The 7,098-nt window shown below is 23.3% G+C and overlaps 1 protein-coding gene across 1 annotated transcript in view; it reads left to right on the top strand.

The window, feature by feature from the left end:
- Window positions 1-7,098, top strand: part of LOC117180738 (afadin-like) — a 284,255-nt gene that overhangs the window by 249,740 nt on the left and 27,417 nt on the right. The window lies entirely within an intron of this gene.

Below are 7,098 nucleotides of genomic sequence, written 5' to 3' on the forward strand. Positions count from 1 at the left end.
AGTTATTGAATTTTTAACCAAAAAATAGGAATTTATAAAAAAAAACTGAATCCTTAACTAAATGAAATTAATTTTCTATCAAGGTAGTTGAATTTTTAATAAGAAAAAGTTAGTTTTTAACCAAATAGTTGAACTTTCCACCAAAATAGTTGAATTTTAAACAAAATACATTGAACTGTCAACGAAGTTAATTCAACCAAAAAAGATGAATTTTCACCAAAAAAAAAACTTGATTGTTGACACAAAACAGATTAATTTAGTTCGAAATTGCTGCAAAAATCGTATCTAAGTTATCTTAAAATTTACTTTAAAAAAAACTTGTACAAAGTTAATAACCAACTCTCGTTTTGGTAGAGAATTTAATAGTTTTTGTGGAATAGGTACACTGCAAGCATGCAAGATCCTCCCAGAGGTGGTTATTATCCAGCAGCTGGGGCGCCACAGCAACCTCGGCAGTATAATTACAGTGGAACGAATCCTTGGCAAAGAGAAGAGAGAGAAAAGGTTCGTGACTTTTAGTATTTTCTTATTTTCGCACTTTTTCACATTTTCAGAGTCTATCCGCCCTATTATTTTTAATTCCCGGTTTCTCCCGGTCAGTTGTTAATTTTTCCTCGCCATTCATGAGAATAAAATCATAAGACTTACAATTTTCATAAGAATTAAAATTCTGATTTGGAACAAAACATTTTTTACTTAATGATAATTCTGATTTTAAACAGGGATTTTTTTTATTTCCTTCTTAAGTAGCACTGAAATTATTATCCAAAGAAAAAGAAGCATTTTTATTTTCAAACAAATTCTTATTTGGATTTTATTTACAATAATTTATTTGTATTTTCAAAATCTGACGAATTCTTTGACTTGAGAGAGGGATTTTTTTGTAAGTTGCCTTTTTCTAAATCAGAATTAAAATTATTTTTCGAAATTTTCGATTCTTTGTGAAAAGTTATCTGTTAAGAAAAATTATAACTTCACGAAATTCCTGTAGACACCGTGATTTTTTTAAATGGGAGAAAGATTTACGTTTTAAAATTAAAAGGGTATTTTTGAAAAGAATGATAATTTTTAAATTGGAACAGGATTCTTTCCGAAGAAATTATATTTAATTCTGAGTTAATTCAGATATTTGTCCAAAAAAATTATTATTTAGATTTAGAGCAAGGAATTTTTTTAAACAGAATTATAATTCTGGCTTCAGGTAATTATGATTTGCAACACAGGATTTTGGAAGAGATGTCTATAATTCTGAATTATTAAAAGTAAATATAGTGAATAAAATGCACTCAAAATTATAATTTTTCTCGAGAATTCACTGTTCCATGTCAGAGCTATAATTATTTTGAAAAATTCCTTGTTCCAGATCTAAATTATAATCTTTTTGTTTTAAATCAGAGAATTTTCGAGAAAAATTATAATTTATTTTTGGAACAAGGAATTTTTCAAAACAATTATAATTCTGACCTGGTATCGTTGAATTTTTCGGAAAAACTATAATTTTGAGTTGGTACTGGTAATTTTCCGAAACAATTATACGTTATTCTGAATTGGATCACAGAATTTTTGGAAAAAATATTATTATCTATGATTCTGTATTTGAAAAGGGAATTTTCTGAAATAATTATTATAGTTCAAACATTGATTTGGGAATTTTTGAAAGGAATTATAATTTTTTGTTATACCTGGATTTAAAAAAATACATATAATGAAGTATAGTTTTGACTTCTTGTAATACTGTTATCGTCGATTGTTTTATAAACGGAATAAAACAGTATTTCAGATACAAATTTAACATTTTCAAATTTATTAATTTATTTTAAGCAAAAAAGTGTCTTCGACTTTAAATTTTGCTTCTTAACAAAATACTTGAATTTTTAACAAAATAATTAAATTTCTAACACAATAGTTGAATTTTCAACCTAACTACATAAATTCCCAACAAAAAAGATAAATTTACAACAAAGAAGGATTTTTCACTTCCGAAAGGAATAAGAGTTTAAAAAAATAATTTTACGTGAAACTGATGCATTTTTACACAACGAAAATAAAATTTCAAACTAAAAAAAATTTTTTTTTTTCATCAACAAAGGAGAATTTTCAATTAAAAACGGTCAATCTTAAAAAACTTGAATTTTCAATAAAAAAGATTAGTTTTCAACAAAATAATTAAACTTTCAACCAAAGAGATGAATTTTAAACTACAATACTCAAGCAAAAAGGAAGAATTTTTAACTAAAAAGTTGCATTTACATAAAGAAATGAAATTTCTTCTAAAACTTTTTTCTGTAAAAAAAGATTTCAGTTGACTTTTCATGAACAAAATATGAATTTTTAAACAAGAAATGAGATTCTGCGAAAAAATTGAATTTTCAATCCGAAAGGACGAATTTTTAACCAAAACGGATGACTTTTTTTATAAAATTGTTGAATTCTCTACCAAATAATTGCATTTTTATCCCAAAAGATAAAATTTCTTTTAAAACAGAAGAATTTTTCTTTGAAAACAAAATTTTAAATAGTCGAATTTTCAACCAAAAAAGATATTTCAAGATTTAAAAATAAATTTTTTGTCAACAAAAAATAAGTTTCTCCGAAAGAAATGGAATTTTTTCAATCAAGAGGATGAATTTAAAAAAAATGGACAATTTTCTTCTTTCAAGTTCAAAACTCATTCAGAAAAGATTTTACTTTATTTTTCAACAACAAAATATAAATTTTTAACAAAAAGTAAGTTTTGTACGAAATAGTTGAATTTTCAACAAAACAGTAGAATTTTCAACCAAAAATGATAAATTTTTAACAAAATATGTTAATTTTGATTTTAAAAATTCTACTAAAACAAGTGAATTTTTGAGTGAAAAAGATAAATTAAAAAAAGAGAATTGAATTTTCATCCAAAAAGACTTCAATTAACTTTTCATCACAAAAATGCGAATTTTAAACAAAAAGTAAATTTTCTAGAAAATAATTTAATTTTCAACAATACAGTGGCTTTATTAATTTATATACATTTATAAATAAGAGAATTTAAAAAACATATAGTTCAGATTTGGATCTAGGAATTGTCTAAAAGAACTATAATTCTGATTTGGAAGAAAAATATTTGAGAAAAATTAAAGTTTTAAATTGGAACAGTCAGTTTTCCAAAAGAATTACAAATTTGGAACAGGTATCTGTAATTCTGAATTTAAACAGGGATTTTTCTACAATAATTTTATAGAACTGACTTTGAACATCATATTTAAAAAAAAATTAGGTAGAATTTTGACATAGAATGTGGAATTAAAAAAATATAATTTTGACTTGAAACAGTGAATTTTCCATAAGAATTACAATTTTGACTCAGGATTGTCGCTTTACCGGGAAACCGGGAATTTTATGAGACCGTTAAAACCCGGGAAATCACACTGAATTTATTTTTTGATCTCGAATTTTAAAAAATGTTTAAAAAAGTCTGTCCGGTTTTCATTTCAATCGTTTTTTTTAAATAATAAGTTAAATGGTTATTTTTTTCAATGAATATTTCATTTATTTTAGAATGCATAATTCAAAAAGCTTTCACTTTAAAAATATTCCATTTTAGATTTTTCATTTTACATTTTATTTTAAAGAATTTAAAAAAGCAGCTTTAAAGACTATTACAGATTATGAACGTTTGAAACCGATTTTTTAAAATAAAAAACTTTTTTAGTTGATCAAACAAATATAAATCATATTTATTTTCGAAATTGAATAATTAATATTAATATTATATCATTATTCTATCATTATTTTATCATTTTCCAAGATATTTAGAAATTTTGTAAAAATTTCAATCAAAATTTTAATTTAAAAAAATGTAAAACAACATGCAGATGTTTTAATATTTAAAATTAAAAATAATTTAACTTTTAATTTAAGAAGTGTTCAGTTTTTAACAAAAATGTAATCATTCAATTTTTAATAATTTTTACTTAAAATTGCTTTAAAAGATTTTCAGCTCAATTTTTATTAGTTCAAAATGAAGAAATTTTTACCTTCAGAGTTCAAATTTTTAAATTTAATTCACCGTGAAAAATGTTTGCGAATCGGGAAAAACCCGGGAAATGGCCGTGATTTTTTTTTTCTGTGAATGAAACGGCCATTCTGAGTCCCCTTAATTTAAAAGCAAATATAGACTTTTTAAATTTCTAGAAATGCTTTTTGTTGAAAATTAATTTTTTTTGGTAGAAAATTAATCTTCGTTTTTGAAAATTCATCTTTTTGGATATGGATTCGACTATTTTGTTAAAAACTCGTCTTTTTTGGTTCAAATTAACTAGAAGAAAATTCATTTTTCGTATGTAATATTCATGGTTTTTGTTAAAAATTCATGTTTTTGTTTAGAAAAATATTCTTTTTTTTTTTAAATTCATATTTTTGTTTTTGATTCAAGTATTTTAATACAAAATTATCTCTGTGATTCAATTTAACGGGCAGAATTTTTTTCAAATTTATCTGTTTCAAATTCGTCTTTTTACTTAAATAAGTAATATTCCATTTTTGGTTGAAAATCGATTTTTTTAGTGGGAGATCCAACTATTTTGGTAGAAAATTTAAGTACATTGATAAAAATTGAACTATTTATTTCCAAAATTAAATAGTTGGTGGAAAATTAAATTTTTCGATTAAAAATCAAATAGTATCGGGTGGAAAATTCAATTTTGTTCGTGTAAACTTAATGCTTTTTGTTGAAAATTGGTCTTTCTGGTTAGAAAATTAATCTTATTCTTTGAAATTTCATCTTTTTGTTCGTCGATTTAACTATTCTTGTAAAAACTCGTCTTTTTTGGTTGATTTAGCAAGAAAAAAATTGATTTTTTAGCTGACAATTTTTTTAACTGAATATGTAACTATTCTAAAATTAACTACTTGGTGGAAAATTAAACCTCTTTCTTATAAAATTCATGTTTTTTGTTAAAAGTTCGTCTTTTTTAGATCAATTTATCTGCTTAAAAATTAGTTTCTTGTTTCTTTGAAAATGAATTTTTTAAACTGAAAATATAATTATTCCACTTGTGTTTGTAAATTTTTTTTATGTGAAAATTCAACTATTTGGTTGAAAATTTATAGTTTCCAGTGGAAATTCAACAGTTTTGTGAAAAATTAAATAATTTTTAGAAAATTCGTCTTTGTAAGGAGAAAATTATTCTTGTTTTTTTTTTTTTTTTGAAAAATCAACAGTTTGTGCGTAAATTATTGAGCATTTTTTTACCAGGAATTTTATAAATTTGTAGAAGAAAAGTCTGTCCACGTTCGATTTTAATAGTTTTTAAATAACCAGTGGAATTGTTATGTTTTTAAATTATGCTATTATTTAGCTTACAATGCGTAATACAAAATTTTTTACTTTAAAAATTTTCCATTTACATTTTTTATTTTTAAGCTTACATTTTTAATTTAAAGAATTTTAAAGTTCTTTCTTAAAGACTTGAACAAATAAAAAATAAAAGCCTTTAATGTTGAAATTTTTTGCGAAAAAACATTTTTATTTAATAAATAAATACATTTTTTTAATTTATCTGTACTTTAAGTAATACAAAGTGAACAAAAACGATTTGACAACACGATTTTAAACCAGTTCGAAATTTAAGAATTTTCAGACTTTAACGTTAAAACCTAAACGGTTACAATTTGAAAGTCTTAGGCATTAAACAAATGTGAACGTGTGACTGAAAGTTTATAAACTATTTTCAACTTAAAAATAACTTCATAATAATATATTCCTAATTAAGGGATTTTATTAAATTAAAAATATTGTCTTAGGCTAAAATATTTAATTTTGAATCCATTCAATTTGAAATTTTTAATTAAAAAAAAGATTAATTATTGAATATTTAGCAATATTTGAATTTTTATTTAAGACAAGTAAATTGAAACCATATATTTAAAAGTAAAGAATCTTTAACTGAATTTTTTCACATGGAAAACCTGGAATCTTTAAAATTTTGAAAAATGATTTATTTGTAAGTGAAATTCAAAAATTTTTATATATAATTTACAAATGAAAATTTGTAGAAAACATTTTAGTAATTTTAAGAGATATTTTGGAGGTTTTAATAAGATGAAAATTTATCATGCGAATTTTAGAAAGTTTTCTTAAAATCTTCTAGAATCTTTTTTGAAAATTCGTATTTGTAAGGAGAAAATTATTCTTGTTTGTTTGTTTTTTTTTTTTTTTTTGTTGAAAAATCAACATTTTGTGGAGGATTCAAGTATTTTCATTTTTTTTTTCAAATGAAAATGTAAGTTTTCCATTTTTTGTTAAAAATGTATAGTTTTAAATTGATTTTTTTAGGTATAAAATTTAACTGTTTTATTGAGTGATCTTTTTTAGTCGAAAATTTAACTTTTTTGTTGAAAATCCAGTGTCCGGTACAACATTTTTTAATGAAAAACTTTTAAATTTCAATTTTTAAAATTCAAAATTTAACAGTTCCACTTTGAGCGTTTTGATGTAAATCTCAGTTTTTCTTAGCCCAAGTGGAAAATTTTGTAGTTTTAGTGTTTTATTTTGTAAATTTCATTGACCGTGAAAAATGTTTGCGAACCAGGAAATGACGGGAAATTTATATCTTCGATTAAAACGGCCACTCTGATTTACATTTTTGGAACTAAATCTAAATCTTTGAATTCTATAATTTATAAAAGTTTTTTAAGTTTTAAATTTGACATTTTCATTTGACATTTTAAGTGCATTTAGTTTAAAAGTGTTCAGTTGAAAATTATGAGTAGCGTCCATTTTAAACGCCTAAATTATTGAGCATTTTAAATGCAAACTTTTTTCAAACTGAAGTTTAAAAAGTTTGAAGTTCAAGAGTTCTACTTGAAATTGTATTACATCAAATGGAAAAAATGTTGTTTTCAGAGTTCGATTTTTAAATCTCATTGACCCTGAAAAACGTTTCCGATCCGTGAAATGACCGGGAATTTTTTCTTTCATGAAAACGACCACCCTCTTTTCAACTCTAAAATCTATTTTCATACGAGGGTAGTTCAATAAGTCCTTAGAATGAAGTATAAAAACAATTTTTTTTGGGTAAATTTTTTTTTATTTTTCAACATAATCTCCTTGGAGCT

This window comes from Belonocnema kinseyi, chromosome 9 (genome assembly GCF_010883055.1).
Source record: "Belonocnema kinseyi isolate 2016_QV_RU_SX_M_011 chromosome 9, B_treatae_v1, whole genome shotgun sequence".
NCBI classification, from domain to species: Eukaryota; Metazoa; Arthropoda; class Insecta; order Hymenoptera; family Cynipidae; genus Belonocnema; species Belonocnema kinseyi.